Here is a 24658-nt window from a genome sequence, read left to right as displayed (position 1 = left end):
TACATGGTAAAATCAGGCATAGTCAGTCAGAAATCCTTTAAGGAATTATATTCAGATTGGCTTAGAGATAAGTTATGTAAATTATACTTAAGACTGTAAAAAAAGTAATTAACACAAATATCTTTTAGTTCATGTGATTCAAGTAAATCTTTGATAAATAAACTGGTTTTAAATTTGTTAAGATGAAAATGAAGGTGTCTTCAGAATTGTTAGCATATATTTTTTCCCTGGGTTTGCTGGTCAGGCAGCATTATATTAGTCTCTGCTAGATGTTTTAAGGTCATAAAACTATAAATCCAGGTTAAGAGAAAAATGTCTTTTTCCCACTTTTTATGTGGTTGTTTGTTTTTTTCTTGCTGATTTGTTTGAGTTCTTTGTAGATTCTGGATATTAGCCCTTTATCAGACATGAACAGAAGCTTTTAAAAAGAAGATAGACAAATGGCCAACAAATATATGAAAAAATGCTCACCATCACTAATCATCAGGGAAATGCAAATTAAAACCACAATGAGATACCACCTTACCCCTGCTAGAATGGCTTTTGTTAAAAAGTTCAGAAACAATAGATGCTGGCATGGATGCAGATACACACACACACACACACACACACACACACATATATATATATAGTACACCAAGGAGTACTACTCAGCCATGAAAAGAAATGAATTAATGTCTCTTCCGGCAATTTGGATGGATCTGGAGACCATTATCCTGAGTGAAGTATCTCAAGAATGGAAAAACGAACACCACATGCACTCTTTAATAATATGGAACTAACTAATGGGCACACCTGGGCACAGAAAGAAGAAAAAATTGTTGGAAATCAAGAAGAGAGGAGAGGAGAGAAGGAGTAAAAACCTACGTAACAGGTAACAACGAACACTATTTGGGTAATGGGCATGCTGATAGCCTTGACTAAAACATTGTATTAATAAAAGCTATCCATGTAACAAAAACATTTGTACCCCCTTAATATTTTGAAATAAGTTTTAAAAAAGAGGGAAATGATTTTGTGTAACTCTGATGAATAAGACTAATTTAATATTTTGGGGTTAATGAAAACAGCTGTATCTTCTGAGTTATAGGCAAAATACCTATATATTTAAGGTTCTTATTTAGGTGATGAACACTTGTTATTCACAAGATGTAAAAAGAGTTAACAGAGAAATAACTTGAAATCATGACTAGCTTTGTCTAATATCTCAGTTTTCACAAGTAATCTAAGTAAACTGCTAAAAGATAAAGAATTGAGCAATTGAAAAGGTGATTAACTCTTAAAGAAAAACTTTTCATGTAATTTGGAATCTCAAAGTTCTGTTAAATTAATGATAAACTGTTTGGGCCATTTCCAAATAAGATAAAATACTAAACATGAATTATTAAACAAATGTTCATGTTTATTCACTTTTGACTTAAATTTTATACAAAGACAAAATATATTTGGATCTATTAATAAATATGTCTTGTTCCACACTGATAGTTTATTCTATGAGAAAGCACATATTTCTACAAGTTATAACAGGTATATTCATAAGCTATTGATATATAACAGTTCAAAATGCTTACTTTCTAGGTTTTAACTAAAATTAAAGTTACTAAAATTTAAAATTTTTAATTACTATATGTAATTCTGTATGCAAGGTGTACAAAAACGCAAGACATATTTTTGGTAAAAAACTTATAGATATGAGGATGTATTTTTTGGTTGAAAAAAGAATAATTTTGCCTAATTTAAGGGAAGTTTTAAAATATGCAAAGAAATAACAAGTCAAAAAGAAATAAACCAATAATTAGGAGAGAGAAAAGCAAAGATAGTTATAAGTGTGAGTATGTATTTTTGGTAAGGAAATTAAAAGGAGAAACAATAATTTTTTATATGAAAAACAATCTTGTGTGGTCAAATTGATAAAGGTAAAAAAGGGAAGTAAATTTTTCCCCAAAAGAAGGATAAAAAGAAGAAAATATAGACCAAAACTAAAGGCTTAATCAAGTTGTAGAAGATCTGAGAAAACTACAAAGGTTTGCAAAGGATGAATCTCATGAAATGAATTTTATGTGCAATCAAGTTGTCTAAAATTAGAAGTGAATTGTTTATAAGTCTTTCTAAAATTTAGCATTAATACACTGAAGTATCACAAGAATGGAAAAACAAGCACCGCATGTACTCACCATCAAACTGTTATTAATTGATCAACACTTATGTGCTCATATAGTAGTAACATTCATTGGGTGTCGGGCAGGTAGGAGGCGGGAGGAGGGGATGGGTATATTCACACCTAATGGATGCGGTGTGCACCGTCTGGGGGATGGACATGCTTGTAGCTCTGACTCGGGCAGGGCAAAGGCAATATATGTAACCTAGACATTTGTACCCCTGTAATACTCTGAAATAAAAAATATACTGATACAAAACCAGAATCTAGTCCTCTATGTTAAAAGCAATGAGGTATTCTTGATCTACTCTTAGTAAAATGTGCAAGTTTCAAATTTGAATTCTAAAATCTGTTTGTTTAAATATGTAACCATCTTCTGAACTGCAGCCTTTTTTGTCTTACAGTTTCCATTTACTTTTCCTAATTCCAGGTGAAAACTGCTATTTTCTTCACTTAAAAATACTAATTTAATTTCAAAATATGGATTTTTCATTTAAAGCTTTTCAGATTCATATCTCAGAAGTTCAACTTTTTGCTGCATCTCACTGCATATAATTTGCAGGTCAGGTAACATTGCCTTCAGCTCTTCCTCTTTGTCTTCTTGAGAAGGTACATCTTTTCACTTTACTAAAGTGGTGACTCTTTAATTTTTCAGCAATTCCTGTAGCATTTTTTTTTTCCTCTCTTGTTCTTACTCTGCTACTGTTGCCTGATGCTGAAAACTGTTTGCCTTGAAGGCCCAGGAGAGCAATGTTTTCCTCCAGTATAACTTGATACCCTACTCTTGGCTTCTCTTGATGTGAGTAAAGTGTTCCATGTAACCAGTCAATTTTACATGCTTTTACTTTTTCTAGAAGCCACATAGTTCTCTGCTCAAGGTACTAGGTTTCTTGTTTATTTCTGTAATATGGAGTACACTCAAAACCTTGGACAAAGTCTTCTGTTGTCTTAGAGAATTCTAGCACCTTTTCATTAGGTTCAACTTCCAGGTTATCTAGATGGGCTTCCCATAAAGGAGAAGCAATCACACTGCATGAGTGTTTTTTGTTTGTTTGTTTTTGATTTGTTTTCCCTTTTGGTAACTACCCTATGAGACAAATATTTTGTGTTTTATCAAGATAATTCCCTGTGCTTCATGCTGTCTTTACCAGGGTTTGATTAGTTAGAAAAACTGAGCTTTGAAAGAGTTAAGGTTGTTTTTCTTTTACATCCATGTAACTTTCCTTATTACTTTTGAAAGCTTTCGTTCCTCTGGTTAAGTGTATGACTATTATTTCACAATGACTTGTGACATCTTTGGCAGGATTTCCTAGTATCAAAGTTCTAAATTAAGTCTTTTTGACCTCAAACTAACTTTGGGAATTTCTAGTTGGACCCCTGGGAACTCTGAAGCATGTGTCTCTCACCTTGCAAAAGAGATTAGGTTAATTAGGCTAATTAAATATGCTTGATTGTATGGTAAGCATTGTCAAATAATAGAGTGATGCTGAATCTTCTTTAATGTATATGAATATATTATTGATGTGAATGTTCTAAAGATTATGTAAAATTTATAGAAGTCTGATGGTTCTGAAGTGATGCTGTCAGCCATGCTTCTGGTTATCCTAAAATGTTACATGAAATAAAAATAACTGGATTTCCTTGTCAATTGTGTCAATATTATAATGAACTCTTCGGAGTTCAAATTCATCAGATTTTTAAATCATGGTTATTCTAAGTCTTTGTCATCCACAGTTACAGTTTTGATTCTTCTCTAAAGGCATCTGCATTTGGATTCATGAAAAAGACTCCAACAACTGCTCTTGAATAGAGGTTTTTGATAACTTTAAAATTAATGGACTAAGTAAAAATTTCCAGAACTCTATATTCTGAAACGGAATAAATTCATGAAACTGCTAACCAAGATCAAGCAGAGCAATAATTATTTACATGAGATGAAATGACTGATGAACATAATGTTTTTATGACTTTTATTTGAAATATTGTTAGTTCTTCACTTAATGTTTTATTTTCCAGAGTTAAGGAAATGTTCTCTCTTAAGCTAATTGCACTTTACAGCTATTTGATGCAGTATTCTTTTGCAAACAAAACCAAGCTTGGAGGGCTCATATGATCCCCATAAATTATCCTTAGTGTAATTTTCCCATCAGTTTAAAAATGTGCATGAGAGTGGCCCACAAATTTTAAATGGACTGTCGTTTAGAGTCCCAGAAGGTTTGGCTTGCCTTAGAAGTTTAGAATCCCATTCAGTTTTTTTTTTTATACTTGGAGGCTCTGCTTTGGGACCATTCAGTTTCTTATTAACCTCTGGAGAGCAAAACAAGATCCTATTAGCCCTGTCAAGTAATTTTAAGAGCTTGGGCAAAGTGTTTTGCTTTCACAAATGTAACTAGCACAGCATTCTTTTTTTTATACTTGGCAGATGGCCTATGCCCTAATTATCCGACCTATGATCAAGTTTTCCCTCATTGCATGGAGTATTTCTTGAGACTGGCAGGCTTCCCAGTGGTAATCTTGCCTGTCTATGACCAGTTGATCCTCACACAGGAGACTTTTTCTTCTAAAACTCTCATATTATGGTCCCTCATTAGATGGTTGTGACCACCCTAATGGCTTTTAATTGACCACGCTCTACCCACTGTTAAGAATGTTTATTTTCACTCTTGAAAGATGTTCAGAAACATGCAGGGAGAAAAAAAGGTAACGGAGCCAAATCATTTACAGATGCATGTAACCAAACCAAAATGAAATAAAAGTAAGAGTGCTCACAAAACTTTTAAACTGTGGTGCAGATCAAACAAAATGTTAAATCAGGCACACAGAAAAAACTAAAAGTGAATTCACTAGAAAAAAAATATGTTTCACAAACAGAACATAAGTTCTATAGAAACCAGAGCACTCTTCAGAAGGATCCTTGTCCCTCGACCTGAAAGAGCTTGCCAGAAAAGACAGAAAGTCTTTTACAGTTCCAAGAGGGATGCAAGATCCTTTATTCAAGTCAGACTTATAACCAAACCAGAAGCTAAATAAAGTCAAAAGAACTCACCAAATGGAGGGCGTTCGAGAACCCTAGAAGAGATTCACCAGGGCAGAGAAGGCGATTCAGGGAAGCGAGTATAGTACTCAGTTGGTACTGCACTCTCCTCTAGGGGCCGCCGATCTGTCCAACGTGAGCTAACTTTGGTCCCACTTTTTTTTTTTTTTTTTGATACCAGATTATGTCAACCTAAATCACAGAGGGAGAGATCCTCCAAAGATGATAAGTTTATTTGAAAGTGAATATCACAACACGGAATATGGAATAGTATGCCACATGTCATAGTAAATTAAGGACATAGTCAAGGGAACAAAAGAAGACAAGCGTTTTTAAGGTAAAGTGAGGAGTTTACAGAAGTAGTTTTGAAACAATTATCCTTGGCTACAAGGATCAACAACAAGGCTAGTGTCAGTCCAAGGTTAGACAGGCAGTTCCTGGGCAGGTGTCCTCTGAAAATTACTACTAAAAGCTCAGCACTTGTCTACAAGGTTGAATCAGAAGAACAAGGACAAGTGGTTTGGGGAGGAAGAAAGAGAATTTTTATTACTTTGCCAGCAAAGGAGGAAAAATGGTAGACCTTCTCCTCTCAAAATCTGTATTTCCTGAACATAGGCAGAAATACAGAGCTTTTAAAGGGAAGGCACCTGAGTTCTAGGCTATTGTGGTTAACTATTCTTAAGGTTCCATCTTTGACAAGACAAAGCCTGTGAACTCTGTCAGCCACCCACCTGGGGGAGCTGGCACTACCCGGATAAGAACAAAAGACCTCCCTGCTCCTCCCTACCACTGGCCTGAGGCAGGGAGGCAGGCTTCAGTTCTCAAAAAAGTGGGGGACATTTCAAAGAGACAGAAAATATTTTTGCTATTTTTTTCAGGCCATTCCTTGTTACAAAAGTATATATTAATATATATTTTTGTGTAAGATTATGGTGGCCTTTGTGCAAGGTTTTGGTTTTGGTAGAATCTTTTGTGGTAATTCTTATCATTAGGAAATCATGCATTAGAACCTTTCCTTCATGGCCCCTCCCAGCTTCATTTTCTCATGGTTTGATACAAGTGACTCCATTGTGATTCTGATAGCTTTCACAGAGCATGTCCTTCAAGATTGGGAAGAAGACAAAAATACCCACTATCACTATATCTAATCAAAATTATACAGAAGTCATAGCTACTTTCCCTAAGGCCAGAAAAAGAAATAAAAATAGTAAAGAAAGGAAGAAATAGCACCATCACTATTCACATATGACATGATTATGTAGGTAGAAGATACAAAAGAAGCTAAATATACACTGTTAAAATTAATAAGTAAATTTAGTAAGGTCTCTAGATACAAGTGGTAATAATAAAAATTTTAGTTTTATTTTCATATAGTACCAACAAACATCAGAACACAAAATTTAAACAGTTATGTAATTTATAATAACATACAAAACCCAAAAAGTAGAAATACTCATGAAAGATGTCAAGATCTCATATAGAAAACTATTAATTATTAAGCGAAATTAAAGAATACATAAATAGAAGAAAGGTTATAAATTAGAACATCAATATCATCAATTCTCCAAGAACTGATTTATAGATTTAATGCATCCACATCAATATCCCAATAGGTTTTAGTTTGAGAAAATTTACAAGTTTATGCTAATATTTATACATAAATTCAAAGGGATAAAAATAGCCAAAGAATTGTTGTGGAAGAAAAATGGGTGGAGGAATTTCAATCCTGGATTTCAAGATATACTACAATGCTACAGTATTTAAGAGTGTACTTCTGGTACAAGATAAGACAAGTAAAAAATGGAACAGAATAGAAACACCAGAAAATGTCCATACATATAAAGTCACGATTTATGACAGAGTGACATTACAGTACAGTGGGGACAGTTGATTTTTCAGTAAATGATCCTGGATTAATCTTCTATCCCAACAGAATTTAAAAGGTATTTTGATCCTTACCTTACATTATAGACACATGTGAAAAATAAGCATAAATAGGATTTAAGAAAAGAAACAATGTGTAAATATCTTTAAAAAGGTTATTGCTATCCTTTAACAATTCTTGTGACAAAGATCTCTCAGGTTACCTGTAATTAATTTGATTTGGGATTTCCAAAAATATTAAATAATAAATTTGGGGTGTTGTTTACCATGGAAGTCTCATATATTATGTCAATGTAAATAAACCCCACTGGGACACAACTGACTGACTGAATGATGCTATCGTATCTGACCCTTCATCACTTTATATTAGGTAACTAGAAATATTAAGCTCTAAATTCTCCATTCTCCTGAAAATATTGCCCGGAGTTTAATTACAAATATGACACTAAAATCTGCTGTTAGTCCTCTTATTTCCAGAGCCTTTGTATTCTACCAATAACCTTCTTTAGAACATTAATTTGGTAAAGATCTCCTATCACACTACCAATTTCTTGTTTATGTGGTTAATTTTTGATCCAACAATGACACTCAATCTGCATGGACTTCCTATCCACTAACCTCCTCAAGAACATTTGGAAATTATGAAGACAATAAATCTGCTGTTTTTCAAGAGAGCGAGAAAGCATTTCTTAAATAGCATTTCCTCTCTTTCTTCCCTTAGGCCACCTTGAACATGAATGTAGTTCAAGTAAGAGAAAGATGTTTTGTTGTTCTTTTTTGTTTGTTTTTTTAATTGTTCTTTCATTCATCACCCAAATAGATTCATAGAAGTTCTAGTGCAAATGCTCATCATATATTAGTAGTAACAGAAATAAATCCCGAAGTATACACATTTGTTTCCTTCCTGGAGATAATTAATAAGAGAATTTAAGTACATAACTAATACTCATGATGCCTTGGTCTGAATTACTATTGTATCTGCTTTTCACTGGGAAAGTTCATATGACAGTCAAGTGGGACATTCTGATTAATTTATTTTACTCTATATTGTCCTTGGCAAGAAAGATGTTGCTGACATACCAAAGAGAGAGAGAGAAATTTTATCTCAAAATAATTTGGATTATAAAATATAAATTTCATCTTTATTATTAGGATGTGAATGGGAAACGGTGGACTGAGTAGAATATATTCAGGCCTCCTGAGAGGAAACAGAGTTGACACAAGAGTCCATGGGTGGCGTGGGCCAAACACCATGACAGTAGCTGGAAGCCTCATTTTGGTCACAGTTTTTATTATCTAGCCTGAAAAACGTTACTTTTTCTTCTAAAAGAATCAGTTTCCTGTTCTCTGTACAATGATATTGGATCAAGGGATTTCTAAAATATCTCAGACGTAATCAGAGAATTAGATTCAGAAAGCTACCATGGATTGTAACTATGAGTCCTGTTTTCTATTAATAGTTAATACTCCAGATATGTGTGATCACATTGTACAATTGACTAGACTCTGATCGAAGCTATCATGGTATTATTTGCAATTTTTCCCAAAGACTATTACTGTGTAATGTAAATATAAAATTCATGCTCATTTATTTTACTTCTACTTAAATATTGAAATTGTTGTCTTCCATCACAAATAGAAAGCAAACTGCTTGTGATTCCCCTTGAATCAATTTTTTCCTAGAGAAGTTCAGAGAGAGAAACGTTCCCTGCCATTGAAGAAGAGTTAAGTAAAGAATAATTTCAAACAATAGAATTCACTGGAGCCACAAGTGATATAGATCTAGGAAAATATAGATATTCTCAAATTATATCCTAATGAATATTTCCTATAACAGCAAAAGAGAGTAGTTAAAAAGTGATAGAAACAGTTCAGACACTGTGAGAAGACATATAAAAAAAATCCCTTCACTATCTTTCTCACTATTCCAAGATAATTAAAACCTAGCCATCAGAGAGACCAGTGGAACTTCCAGAAACAAACTTAGTTACTTAGAAAAACAGAAAGGTGACCAAATAAGTGTGGGTGTTCTACTTTCCGCAGATGCTACCAGATAAGAGGAAACACTCCATTTCATAAAGAACATCAAAGGGATAGCGGTAGAGATGGAGGAAGAGAGGGAAATACGCTTCCAATTACAGGAAAGAGGAAGGGGGCGAGGGTGTTGGAAGAGAAGGAACACCCAAATGCATGTGATCACCTGTCTACACTGGCAATGGCAAAATGTCAGAAAGTAAAGGTATTTGAAATGCAGGTCCTTCATACAAGCTCTCACCTTTCCCTGACTACAGAAAAATGTAAACTGATTAGTCATTTGCTTGAAATATAACCTGAGCTTACTTTGGGTCCCGTTATATTGGAGTTAAACTGTGCTCATATCTCACTCATTTAAATCTTAGATAAAATCAAAGGAGTTAATATGGAAGAAGGAAAACAAAATAAAAAAATTTAAAAACTCACATGTAAATGTAAATTGTTGAAAACATTTATGCCATTGTTTGAACAGTAATGTCTCCTTTTAAGTAACAGGAAATTGCTGTAAAATGACTTTTGCTTTCACCTGATGGCTATCAAATGAAATAGACTATTCAATCAGTCCAAACAATAATAGTTAACATCACTCTGCAAAAGCTATTCAGGCAATGAAATGAAGGCAATAAAAGAGAACAAAGAATGGTTAAGCAATGATAAGCTTTATAGCACACAAAAAGTGGTGTTGGAGGAACGCTGATTACTTTTGTCTTAAATCATCTTTGGCTTAAATACATCTGATTGCCTGGGAGTCCAAAGGATGGATTGCTTGCCCATGATGTGTTGTATAATGAATCATTGCATTAATTCCACTGGGAATTTTAATTTGCAGATTCCTTTTTTTTTTTTCTGTTAGAAAATGACAACTACTTTGTGGGAATAATCATTAATAAGCATTCTAAATGTATTCTCTTCCAAATCTAAGTTTCTTATTTACCTTCCATTTAATTTTTAACTTTATTTTTTGGTGGGGAGATGGGCTTTTGAATGTCAGCTTTTAGTAACTGTCACTTTTTGAAATAGCATTACAAAAGATATATTACAATGAAGCACACAGTATATGGGATTTACCTTCCAGCAATACAAAGACCAAAAAATATATTGTATGCATAATAAGCTATTTGTTTTATTACTGGGCTTATGAGGAGTAATTCAGTTCTTCAAAAGCAAAAACTATAAGCTGAGAAGAGAGCAATAAGCTCACATGAAAGAGGCCTTGGGGGTAAAAACCTATGTCAGCACTTCAAGCAATAAAGGTAGAAAAGATGAACCTGAAACTACCTGAGTAAGCTGGGGACCCTGGCAAGAGGACTACTGAGTCCAAGAGCAGAAATATTTCCCTCAAAAAGTAACACAAATCCTCACTGAAAAAAAATGTGTCCTGAATTTAGGTTTCAAAATTTTCCAGAGTTTAGGATAAACCATATATAAATTCACAAAGACCAACAAATGCATACATAAGGAAACAAACCACCATGAGTGAAAGTCAGCAAAAACAACATTCTTTTAGCTCTCTCTGCTTTAGACTGCATATTGTCTAATCACCCATCTTGTCATCTTTTTGGACTATATTTTTATAGCTATTTAAATATCTATATATGTTGATCCCAAAACTTGGTCATTAATGCATCTGTTTCTATTATCTGTTATTATTTCCTTAGTCCTGTTTCTTATTTCTTTAATCGAATGTCAAAAATTGTATATGAAAAGATTATATAGCCTCTGGATGATATTCTTTCCTTCGCCAAATAATTCACCTCTTGGTAGCAGATAGAACAGTGTTTCTCGATCCCAGACAATTTTACTCCCCTCACTCCCTAGGGAACATCTGGCAGTATCTGGAGGCATTTTTAGGTATAGCAATAGGGAGAGAAGTGCTACTGGTATCTAATGGGTGGAGGCCAGGGTTGCTGCTAAACCTCCTACAATGCACAGAATAGTCCACGCAACAAACAATTACCAGGCCCAAAATGTGAATAGTGCTGCTACTGAGAAACCATGGGATGAATGAGGGAAGATCAACTAAATTTATAGAATCAGTGATTGAGCTCACTTGAAGCTGAGTTCCATTTATCTCTTGCTTACCCCTCCTCCCCTTGCCCAGAGGTCCAAATACACCACTGGTATCTGCACTCATACACACACATACATACACAGGCACATAGACATGCTCACTTGCAAATTACCTCACCAAAATCTACTCTTCGTCCTTTAAGACTGATCATTTTTACCTCCTCCAAGAAGCATTGCCACTCTCTAAACCCCTGTACTCAAACAGCACTTTAAGGCTGGATTAGGCATCATTTTAATGTTTAAGATAGAAACTTGTTAGTGCTTTAGTCTAGCAAATATTTATTGGTCTAAACTGTGCTCAATGTGTCAAAGTCTGTTTTATTTTTTTTAATGTAAGCTGCTCACTTGTATCTTGCATTAAAACTTACACGAGTCATTATCATTTTTATGCCATTACCTGAGACTCCCATCCACTATATATTTTTTAATGTATACTCCCATTATCCCCTATTTAAAAAAATAACTTCTCTAATTGTTAAATAAAAAATTTTAATATAAAATATATAAAGCATATATACATAAACACATGTACATACACTAAAATTACTAAATGCCTTTTTCTTTTACGTTATGATTTAACAGATTTCTAAAAATATTATCAAAGCAATATATAAATAATATTAAAGTGATACAAAATCACTGTAAATTAAAAAAATACATAAATAGAAGGCAGAAAATTCCCCATTAAACTCAGCTTCAGGGAGAAATACTGGTAATGTTTCAATTGATTTTCTTGTAGTATTTAACTATACCTATTTTTACAGATACAAGTAAAAATGCTACATAATATTATCTAAAATCATAAAATAAGTATTAAAGTTAGGAGCACTTTGAAAATAATTTATTTTAATTAAGATAATTCTTCCAGTAGCTCTTTCATGATCCAAGCCGTGGTTGGACTTAATCCCAAAATATGGTATTGTTTCTTAGTAGGAGCATATATATCTGGTGCCAGCCAAAACCTCTGCTATACACATTTGAATCCTTCCTGCTGACAGAATTTCAAGTGTGGATTAATTTACTTTAAGCTTGGCTAATTGGCCATTCTTTCCCAGTGGAGAGAGAATGTTGATGTAGTCACTTAAGTCAGCAAGTAAAACATCTCTAGGATAAAAAAAAAATATTCAGCTTTCTACAGCAGTCTTTTAAAATTGCCCATGAATGCTCACAAATGGGCTTCTTTGTCTTGTGTGCTACCAAGGCACAGGAAGAGCTGTGAGGGCCAGGTGACCCCTGCTCTGCCCCCTTCATCCAGGACTGCTCTAATGTGAGATTATGTAAGAGACGACTCTTTGTTCTCTGCTTGATTATTGGTAGAGACAGTCATTAATATTCATCCATGTGGGTGGCATTCTAGGTATCGTACAGAACACAGAGAGAGGGTGTCTAAAATCTAAATCAAGCAGATGAGTCTATGAAGATTGATGGCCCAATGAAGTTAAATGAAATAGTAACAATAAGTCATTTTATTAAGAAGCAAGATGACGAAGTTTTGTGCAACTAACCTAATCATCTGTACCCCCATAATATGCTGAAATAAAAAAAAAAGTAATGATATACTGGGATAAGCATAATAAAAATATTTCTTTGACTTGATACAACAAAACATGCACCAATTATATTCATATTCAAATTTAAAACACAACGCACTACATCAGCTTCAATATGTTTAAGGCCAAGTCATTTTCCTTTCTGCATTTGGGCTAGTCGTCCATAAATAGAGCCAATACTGGGAATATAGTCTAATCAACTTTAACAACACTATTTGAGCTAAAGAGGAGCCTGAATGTATATTTAAGATGTATTTTATGGACTAAAAGAAAAAGAATAAGGAGGACATTAAAATAGATTAGGCTTAGATTTGCAAAAAATGTATTAAAATACTTTTGAAGACATGTTTAATAAAGGTGAAGGTTAGTTATCTATAAATGAAGAGAAAATATTGCCACCTATTACAAGCAAATTAGAATGAGAGGATTTTGAAAATTTACATCTTGAAAACGTAATCTAGTAACTTTTACATTTCTCTATGGAAAATACAACATATTCTCTGTATGTTAAGGCTTCCATGGCTTCTCTTCTGGGCATTGCCAATTACCACGTAGTGCCAGCATAGCAAGATCCACCACCGCACAGTCAGCTCGGGGACAGCTACAAAGCATGCCAGTGAGAGGCCGTGACCACCTGACTTAGCAAGAGAGAAGCAAATGAATGTTGGCAGTAGAAGTGGATGTTTTAAATGTAGTTAAAAAGACAAGATCTAGCACCAGCTTCACAGAAAGGGGAAGGGAAAGTTGGGTTTGCAGACATAGAAATATTAATTAAGAAGCAGAGGAGAGGCCAGGCGCGGTGGCTCACGCCTGTAATCCTAGCACTCTGGAAGGCTGAGGCGGGCGGATTGTTTGAGCTCAGGAGTTCGAAACCAGCCTGAGCAAGAGCGAGACCCCGTTTCTACTAAAAATAGAAAGAAATTAATTGGACAACTAAAAATATATAGAAAAAATTAGCCAGGCATGGTGCGCATGCCTGTAGTCCCAGCTACTTAGGAGGCTGAGGCAGAAGGATCGCTTGAGCCCAGGAGTGTGAGGTTGCTGTGAGCTAGGCTGACGCCATGGCACTCACTCTAGCCCAGGCAAAAGAGTGAGACTCTGTCTCAAAAAAAAAAAAAAAAAAAGAAGCAGAGGAGAAAGGAACTTAAAATTATCAATACTTCTTTTCTTATAAGCCAGCTTGCTTTCAATTCCAAAACTGTGTTTTCCCTGTATTATCAATGCTTTATTTACATTTGTAGGAATAGGAAAAGAACTACAACAAGGATTTGCATTTTGTGAGGATTAATTATTAACTCATTAATTTGACTAAATTCATCTTGTCTACCACCTGGCGTTTCACAACATTTAAATCATGTCTGGCAACTTCTGTTTGTAATATGCCCACTCCTCCCACCTAAGAAAACAGACAGATAAGATAAACCAAACACCCATTGTATGCCATCAATCTAGCCTCAATCTAGCAGCGCTCTGAGATTTCAAGGGCAGGGTGCTTTGATGCATTGATCCTCCTCTTTGCCAAGATCCCCGCCTCCACGGCACACTTTGCTTTTAACCAAGCTATTATTCCTTGCATCACTTTTCCCTTAATCATTTTCAGAAATCTGAGTCTCCAGATCACACACCACTGAAAGGAAATACATCACTATTCTGTTCTATTCCTCATGCTCCCCATCTCCCCGATACTCCTTTCATAAGATCTATGAAATCTACTCTGTCATCACCAAGTTCATTCATATCCACATATTCTTCTCTGAACACTATATTCTTGCTCTAACTGAAATCTGGCTTTTCCCAAGGATTCTTCTGATCCTTTTTTCTTGGTTTTCCTTTGTGTTCTCTCCTCCAAGACCTGCAAATGTTGCTTTGCCCCAAGTTTTCCCCACAGCTCTGTACACTCTCTCCCTGGGTGGTCCGACCCAGTCCCAGCACTTCAGATCAATCTGCCTTCTGAAGACCATCACTTCTCCATACCTAACTCAGACTTCTCTTCTTATTTCCAGACTTGTGTAGTCAACTTCCCACTTTATATCACAAGCAACTCAAACTCAACATGACCAAAGGAGAATCAATGATTCACCCACACTACCATCTAATCCGCTCCTTGGAGCCTTCTCTTTCTCTGTAAATGACATGATTATACACCCACTAACTCAGACCAAAAATGTCTTTGATTCCCCTCTTTTATTCATAAAAAAAATCCAAACTTTTGGTAAAATAGATCACAAATGCAAATAATGATACCATTTCCACTGCTCCCAGTCTAAGGCATCATCATCTTCTATCTGAACTGTTGATTTTAGTTAGTCCTTGCCCCACTGTAGTTTCCCTAGAGCCACCCACCACATAGCAGCCAGAGTGATCTTTCAAAGGAAAGGAAAATGTCATATCACTTCCCCCTCCTTAAAATCTTCCAACAGCCTTCATTAATTTAAAATAAAATCAAACTTGGACTTCAGGGCCATTTGTGGTCTGTCTCTGAACAAGATCTCTGAACTCACCTCTCTCTATTTCTCAGGCACAATTCTTATGATCTGATGTATTCCTTTGATGTATTCCTGATGTTGGTCCTTTTGTACCCTAACCTGCAAATTCAGGGTTTTTGTATTTGATGTTATTACTGTTTGTAAAGCTTTCTCCAGATTTTTGCTGTCTTCTTCTCATTTACTTCTCAACTCACATGTTATCTCTGAGAAGCCTTCTCTGCCACTCACATTCAGTTCTTACCATGTTGCCATAGTTCATCATAGCACTTACCAAAATAATTCTCTTGACACCTATTTACATGGTTTTAGAGCCCTCTCCTTCCCAATTATAAAATGTATGCTTCTTAAAATATTCTGTCTATTTTGAGCACCAATGTATCTCATATACGTGCTTAAGATTTGTTGACTGACTTGTTGATTGATTTTGGAAATGCTTTAAGGCTGCATTTACTTTTTAAATTTGTTCTTCGACTCCTTTGTGGATCCCAGAATTCTAATTTTCTTCTTTCTTACTCATAAAAATAATGAATCTTTTAAAGTCAATGACATCCTGATACTCACCTGGATAAATTCAGCAGTGTCTCTTACATGGTCAATATTCCTCATCTCTACACTAGTAGCAGGCTTTTCTGTCATGATACTGGCTTTAGTCATTTAATAACTCAAAATTATTATTCTGTGATGATCACTATATGAGGTAACTTTGGTGCATCTATTTCCTTCTCATGCATTTTATGTGTTTCTGAGGGAACACTCCCTGAGCCTTCTTCCAGTTTTCCCCATCTAGAAGTTTCTATGTTTAACTAGAACGAAGCACTTGTATGGGAGTAGACATTCACTGATATCTTCATTGTCTTTAGACAATAAATTTGGATTTTCCACATATGGGTTCTAGGGCTGGAATTTCTGAAAATGTCTTGAAACCAAAGGTATGCAGGAAAATAAAACTGCCCAAGGCAGTTGTGTGACTATAACCATTCGACTAATTTCCTGGTATCGTACTAAATATTTCTTGTCCACTGTTTGATTTCTTCTTCACTATGACCCTATAAAGTTTTGTTTTTATTCCTGTTTTTCAGATGAGGCACATAGACTTACAGGGTTTAGGTAATTTACTCAAAGTCACATCACCAGCAAATGGTGGAACCAGAACTTGATACAATTTCTGGATTACTCAAAAATATATATTTTAATCACTAGGTGATACTTATTATTTTGGACAAATGCCAAAGATAAGTAATTAATATTATCAGTTAGCATAAATGTAATTTTCCAAAATGAAATAGTGTCATGATATAAAAATTACTCTCAAGCAAGGGGAGGTACTAGAGAAATATCCAATATAAACATTCAACTATCAGGTACAAGAAAATTTACTTTATATAGTCTCCTTACAAACACATTTACAACCCAGTTAGTTCATTTTAAAAACAAAGTAACCATCTGATCAGTCCATAAGACTATAGTAACCAAAAAAGCATGGTACTGGCATAAGATCAGAGATACAGACCTTTGGAACAAGACTAAGAACCCAGACATAAAATCATGCTAATATTGTCATCTGATCTTTGACAAAGCAGACAAAAACATATACTGGGGGAAAGAATCCCTATTCAATAAATGGTACTGGGAAAACTGGATAACCACATGTAGGAGATTGAAACTGGATCCACATCTCTCACCTCTAACAAAAATCAACTCACCATGGATAACAGACTTAAACCTAAAGCATGAAACTATAAGAATTCCAGAAGAAAATATTGAGAAAACGCTTATGGACATTGGCCTAGGCAAAGAATTTATGAAGAAGACCCCAAAAGCAATCACAGCAGCAACAAAAATAAATAAATGGGACCTGATCAAATTAAAAAGCTTCTGCATAGCCAAGGAAACTATCATTAGAGTGAATAGACAACCTACAGAATGTGAGAAAATATTTGCTTCCTACACAACACATAAAGGGCTGATAACAAGAATCTATATAGAACTGAAGAAAATTAAGAAGAAAAAAATCAAACAGACCCATCAAAAAGTGGGCAAAAGACATGAACCGAAACTGTTCAAAAGAAGACAGAATAATGGCCAGCAAACATATAAAAAAGTGCTCAACATCTCTAATCATCAGAGAAATGCAAATCAAAACCACAATGAGATATTACTTAACTCCAGTGAGAATGGCTTTTATCAAAAAGTCCCAAAACAACAAATGCTGGCGTGCATACGGAGAAATAGGTACACTCTTATACTGCCGGTGGGACTGCAAATTAGTACAGCCCCTGTGAAAAGTAATATGGAGATACCTCAAAGAGCTAAAAATAGAACTACCATTTGATCCAGCATTCCCACTACTAGCCATCTATCTACCCAAAGGAAAAAAAGTCATTTTATAATAAAGACATCTGCACTCGAATGTTTATGGCAGCACAATTCACAATTGCAAAAATGTGGAAACAACCAAAGTGCCCATCAATACACGAGTGGATTAATAAAATGTGGTATATGTGTACCATGGAGTTCTACTCAACCATAAAAAACAATGGTGAACTAGCACCTCCTGTATTATCCTGGATGGAGCTGGAGCCCATTCTTCAAAGTGAAGTATTACAAGAATTGGAAAACAAGCACCACATGTACTCACCATCAAATTGGTACTAATTGATGAACACTTAGATGGACACATGGAAGTAATATTCATCAGGTGCTGGGCAGGTGGGGGGGCGGGTAGTAGGGGTGGGAAAAATCATAAGTAATGGGTGCGGAGCGCACTGTCTGGGGGATGGGCACGCTTGTAGCTCTGGCTTGGGGGATGCAAAGGCAATGTATGTAACCAAAATGCTTGTACCCCCATAATATTCTGAAATTTAAAAAAAGAAAAAATTAATTAATTAAAAAAAGTAATCGAATATTCTTCTTAAAGAAAAGAAAATAAGGCACATCTTCTGATACTATTTGTATACATCTAACAAAATATAAAACAATGGCGCAGGGCATCAGTTACATTTACCTTAATCAAAAAGCCATTGGGCACGCAAGGATCTGATGAGAAAGTTGAGCACTAACAGTACATAAGAGAGCAATGCAGTTTTAGAAAACAGCCAACAGTCTCCCTCTGCGTTCATTCTCTTTCTCACTCCTCAGGCATCTTACGTTTTATTGGGTAGAGCAGACCAATAATCCTACACATTACAACACAATGTAATAAGAGTGTGATAAATGTAACTGGCCACAGAGAGCTGGGCCCCAGCCCTGACAGTGTCACTTAGTTTGAAGTTAAACTAAGTGGGGGTGGGAGAGGAAAGGAGTCTGGATTTGTCCTAAAGGCTTAATAAACTTTAAGCTGAAAATTTAGAAAATCAGATTTGGATTTTGGCAAGATCACCTTGAGAACAGTGTGGCAAATGCACAAATCAAAGTGCACAAGATGGAAAATAGCAAAGTTGAGAGCTTCTTAGGACAATGCAACTGAGAGATGATGATCTGTGCTAAGGTTATGGCAGAGGTGTTCAGAGGATCAGACATCACCTCATTTGACTGGGAAAAAAAAATCTAAACAAGTAAAAATTCCCATGAGGAATATTATCATCCACAAGGCCATGATCTTGAAAATACTATAAATAACGTCTTTCTAATTCAAAAGGTGACTCAGCTATTCACACTTTCACTTTTTCAATCACTCATTTAGGGGCCCTACTTACATTGATCTTATACACTAATTGAGAAAGACAGAAATAAGCAAGTAGGAAACTAAATATTTAATAAACTTTCTCATGTAAACAAGCCACCAATATAAGTTGCTGATTTCAGGACTTTATTGTGTATTTCCTCATAAATAATATGAAGACACATCCCTTGTGTTTTGAATAATTTCCCAGTTCAACACAACTGTCTCATTTCAGAGTTCACCACAAAACTATGAATCATGGAAACAGATGTGTTTTCACATTTGAATTTCAATAAAAATTAAAAACCTGTGAACAACAAAAGTGAGCAGATGTTCAAAAGCCACCAAGATTCTAAAACTAAAATTACCCATTTCTTGATTCATATGTATACTCCTCTTTATTAAGAGGAAAAATGTGTTAATCATAATTTTAATTATGGCTCTTCCTTTTAAACTTTAAAGTATTATGTAGGTGTCTCATATTTCTAGTGTATTAATCTTAATGTCATTTATAATGTACTTACATAGAAATGCACAAATCATGAATGTATGACTCAATGAATTCTCATAAAGTGAACAGATACATATAACACCCAAATGAAGAAATATAATGTTACCAGCACCCTGTAGATGTTCCTCATCTGCCCCCACGAACCCCTAAAGGTAACCACTAATTGAGTTTCTATTACTACAGATCAATTTTAAAATTTATGTAAATAGCATCCTACAGAATACACACTTTTGTGTCTAGTGTTGTTGCTAGGATAAAGTTATGCAACTTATTTTTTTCTTCTTGTTTTCTAGGAACATTCTAAATCCATTTAATAATTTTAATGGTTTGCCTGAAATGCTTTTGGATACATACACACACCCCCACACACACTCATGTCATTGGTGAATGATGACAGTTTCTTTCTTTGCATTCATTATGTCTTTTTATAATTTTCTTGCCGTTAAATACTGACTAGGATCACAAAAACAATAATGAGCAGAAATGGTGTCAACAGGCATCCTTGTCTTGCTCCTGAGCTCTGGTGAAAATCTTTAAATGTTGTAGCATTAAATATATCTTTTATTCTTTTTGATTAATTCTCTCTTCTGTTATGCCCAATCTGCTGTTACATCCAACACTTGAGTTCTCAGTATTAGTTACTACATTCTTACATTGATTCCAAGTATCTGTTGAAGTTCCACATCTTGTCATCTCTTTTCTCATATGTAGATCACTATCTGGATAATTCCAATATCAGTATCACCTATGGGTCTCTTTCTATCATTGATATTTCCTATTGGTTATTGTACATTTGGGCATAGTTTTATTGAATGCAGGACATTGTAGAGTTTATAATAATTCTTCTGAAATAATTTACCCTATTGTCTGGCAGGCATTGAAATTAGAGGTGGACCTCCCCAATCCAATCAGGGACTGAGCTGACTCAAAGTAGGCTGCAGTCTTCATTAGATTTGATCTGTCTCTGATTCACCAACACTTTTCCAGACTTCTAGAAGAATGTGAGGTCCATGCTTTTTAGTGGGTCTTGAAATTCAATTTATTTTTTTCTTTCAAGCACCACAAAACTCCCTGAAGTTCTAGTTGGTTTGTTATTCACTTTCTTCTTGGCTTCTTAGTCTCTAATCTTTCACTGTTCATAAATTGGAAAATTCCTTGGAGAAAAAACTAGGGTGGAACATTTGGCTCACTCTCCTCCATCTCCCTTTTCTCCAAGATCATGACCCCTCAAGGGATGGTAGCTTTGGCAGCGTCTACTTGCTATGTTTTTGTTCCATCTTTGTAAGATCCCAAACAGTTTTCATATCTTTTCTTCTTACATCCAAGTCCTCTGCTGGGCTTCTTACCCTCTTTCTCTGCACAAGGTAAAAATCAGCAAATGGCCTCAAGGGTTAGCACTGCACAAAATATCAGGTTCACACTCAGATTAGCTTCTCTTCTCTAGGAGACCTTGGCTTCTCAAGCCCTGGCTGCCTCGATAGCTTTCTAATTCCTTCAAATAAGGTTTTTTGTGGTTTTTTTTTTTGGTATTTTATCTAGCTTTTCTTGTCCTTGGCAGCAGCATTGCTCTACTAAAATTATTTCATGATAGTGAGAAATGGAATCACATATTGATTTTTAAATGTGTTCACAGTAAAATTTTGCTATACACAATCTTATATTGAATTACAAATGAATTATAGACAAATATTTTCACATCACAGAGAATTTCGAAAATGGAAAATATTAATTTGGGTAACTCTTTTTATTACTACTGAATTACTTGCTTGAGGCTAACTGATTGCTATAATTGTGGTGGACAGAGGTCTAAACATCTATTCTCATCATCATGTGACATATCTGCTATCATTTGCCCTAGAAATTGACTTCAATATTTAATGAATAATAAACATCATGCTAACTGAGGTATTTACTCACATTTTAATGATTTCATAAATATATATTGACTGCATACATTTGAAAAATAAAAAAGAAAACAAAAGCAATACATGAATCCATGATGTAAAAGTCTATCATTTTTACATTTTTGGCCTATTTATTTCTATTGCTTTTTTATAATAGATTATATACAATATATAAAATAAAATTTAAGGATGTGTTTTGAGTTTTACTTATTTTACTTACTGTATCATGAACCTTGCCTATGTCTTCCAAAATGCTTTGAAAAGTTTTTTGCTTTGTGTTGTTGTGGTGGGCCTTGGCTTCCTATGTCATCCAACCATTTGATCCTCTTATTAGATACTTAGGTTGTTTTCCTTTTTTCTACTATTAGGAATTCAATTTGAAAGGCTATCTTTATATATACAAGTCTTTGCATTTTGGGGTATATGTTGAGGTACAATTCTTTGAAATAAAACTATTGGGCCAAGGGGTATAGATTTTTAAGTCTCTTTAATTCACATTGGCAAATTACTCCACAGAAACTTTAAGCTAAAGTGTATTTCTTATAGTGAATCCTTATCAATACCAAATGTCATAAAAAACATTCTTCCATTTTATATGTAAAAGATTTAAATTTCCACATTAATGCAATTTTTATATATACATTTTTAGTTATTTTTCCCCCTTTGGGTAAGTTATTTGTTAAAGTCCTTTGACCATTCTTTTATGTAATTTGTACTTTTCATATAATTTTTGGGCTTTTTCATATTAACAATTTTTTTTCCTACTGAAATACAAAAAGAAAAAATAATTATACCTAGCGGCTCTCTAAAGGGACCACCAATGACTCTAATAGCCTTTCATTCATAGAGAAACTTAGTGGAGTGGTAGAATATACGAGAAATGGGTGCACTACAACAAAAGGCATTATCTTCAAAATGGTTCCTACCGTTCACACTACTGTGGATGCAAGGAAACAGTGGAGGGTAAAAGCCAATGAAAACACATCAATCTAATGGACAGATGGGGACACTACCCAGCAGTTCTGTTCTTCCTTCTGAGCACACATTCACTGGCATTAATCACAATTAACTGCTTTCATTAGGCAGAGAAAGCATTAGATTGCTCCTACAGCAAAATTAGAGACTGTTTTTGGAATCAGGTGGATGAGAAATTCAACTGGAGGATAAGAAAAAAACACTAACATCAAAAGCTAAATTCTAGGCTTTTCCCCCACTCAATTTTAAAAAAGTGAAAATAAATTATCCCAGCAAATGAAACATGAGAAATGAAAGATTCACTCATAAAGTACATTTACCAAAATTCAGTGCCCTTATATGTGTCCCTCCTGCATGTGGCAGTGGCAGGGTGTGACTCTTGAGGTGGCCATGCTATCACCCATCCCTGAGCTTTTCATCTTGCTCTGTAAGTGCCTATGTGCATAGTCCCTGCCTCACTCACATGGCTGCTGTCAGCCTCCAACAAGATATGGTTTTTGCAAAGATCCTGCAAACTATACATCAAGGTTTATTACATTTAATTTATTTCCCTGAGTGAGAGAAATGTGATAGAAGATGCTAGTTGCCTACACAATGCAATGATACCCTTATTTCTTTAGAAAAAAAACTTCTATTTGATTCTGGTTTACAATGTGCCCAAATAAAAAGCTCTATTCCAAGGCTCACTCACAGGTAGGCATGGCTAGAATCCTGTCCAGTGCGATGTAAGTCAATGAGATATAACAGAATAAGAAAGAAGGGGAAGCCACTGAGTGGGCTCCTGAAAAGGCTACTTGAAAGAAGCTAAATTCTTTACTTAGAGGACAAGTGACTTTTTTTTTTTTCTGCCCTTAGCATTTTGCCTTCCTCCTTCCTGAGGCTTGAGCATGAGTCTGGGGTCCCAGAAGACATCATCAGAGCATGAGGGCATGTGTGGTCTCACTCTACAAACCACAGAACCAAAGCAAGGCCTCCATGATGACACCTGTCACACAAGCCCTCAACTGTCTACCTTTAGACTTCTGCAAAATGAGACCTCCCTCAAAATTTGCTGAAGCTACTATTTGATTGGGAGGAGGTATGTCTGTTAATCAGAGCCAAAAGTTATTCTTTACTGATGCAATTCTCTAGGTACTCATTTAACTACCTCATCTCCATTTTCCTCTACTGCCTTTCTATTTTGATTACATTCTCATTCTATCTAAAATGCTTCTCTTGCAACTGACTAAATATTCTCTCCCAGAATTTAGTGCTTAAGATGATACATGAGTTAGAAATCCTCCTTATTTATATAGTCTGATATTTCCATCAGATACTTTGCATTATCTAATTTGTTCCTTTATTTGTCAATTGCTTATGTACATAAACGAGTAAATATTACCCATCTAAAAACAGTTATTGTATTTTTATAAAACAAAATCAGAAACATGGTTAGATTTTGTACATTTTATACAAAATGGCTACATGTGCATTTGGTTACAAAATACAAATTTATGTATAAAGGTGACTTCGATTTCCAAGTATTTTCTGAATCCTTAAAAGAGAAATTTGAATCTTCATTTGGCATATTTTCTTTACATTTTATTTCAATGTGAATTTAGTGAATTCTATTTTTCTTGCTGTAGTCTTATTGTGGGTATACTTAGAAATCTGCAGATATCCTACTTAATATCTTTGATGCTATATCAGTATCCATATGTATCACAGTCATTTGCCATTACCATTATCTGGAGTAGATATTAAAAACTACTTCTAATTTTGATCTCCTTGTTGCCCTATCCATGAATAGCATTCAGCTTGAAAGGAATAAAACTAAGCTTAACCATGTCCCTCTGGTTTACACATAAAACACTGTTTTGTGTTCTGGTGGGGAAAGAACAAACCCAAATATCTGAAGCAACAAAGCCCACAAATTAAGTGAGTGAAGGTGCAGAGTACATATATTATTCTCTTCTAGATGGTACTAAACTAGTATTAAGACAACTGGCAGCTGCCACTAAGGTTCAGGTAAGGGAGCAACCAGGAGTATTAGGGCTGGAGGACCAAGCATGTATCCTTCAAAGAGGGCAGCCACTACTCAGCTGAGGTGACACAGCCAGCCAGGGGTCTGGGCCAGTGTTGTCAGATCTCCTACTTTCTCAAGAGTTTCCAGAAATCTGGTTATTGGTCCTAATTTTGAAATGGAGCTAAAATTGTGTCGGCCGATCTGGAGGACCATCAGTTCACAGCCCCAGGAAGAGGAGGAAAAGCTTGCTATTTATTAAGAAGTTGCAGCACTTCTCATTGCAAAAGCAGAAATGCTGAACACACAAGTCCAGGGTGAGAGCCCCGAGTTCCCGATCTCTAAGAGCTCAGGGGAGGGAACAGAGGCCTGAGGAGATTAAGTGACTC

General features: G+C 35.1%; 1 protein-coding gene across 1 annotated transcript in view; it reads right to left on the bottom strand.

Moving 5' to 3' along the window:
- ITGBL1 (integrin, beta-like 1 (with EGF-like repeat domains)) overlaps positions 1–24658 on the bottom strand; it is a 241404-nt gene that overhangs the window by 36455 nt on the left and 180291 nt on the right. The window lies entirely within an intron of this gene.

The sequence above is a fragment of the Propithecus coquereli genome, unplaced genomic scaffold (genome assembly GCF_000956105.1).
Source record: "Propithecus coquereli isolate 6110/MARCELLA unplaced genomic scaffold, Pcoq_1.0 Scaffold212, whole genome shotgun sequence".
NCBI lineage: Eukaryota > Metazoa > Chordata > Mammalia > Primates > Indriidae > Propithecus > Propithecus coquereli.
The sequence above is the reverse complement of the archived record's forward strand: the minus strand, read 5'-3'. Positions and strand labels throughout refer to the sequence as shown.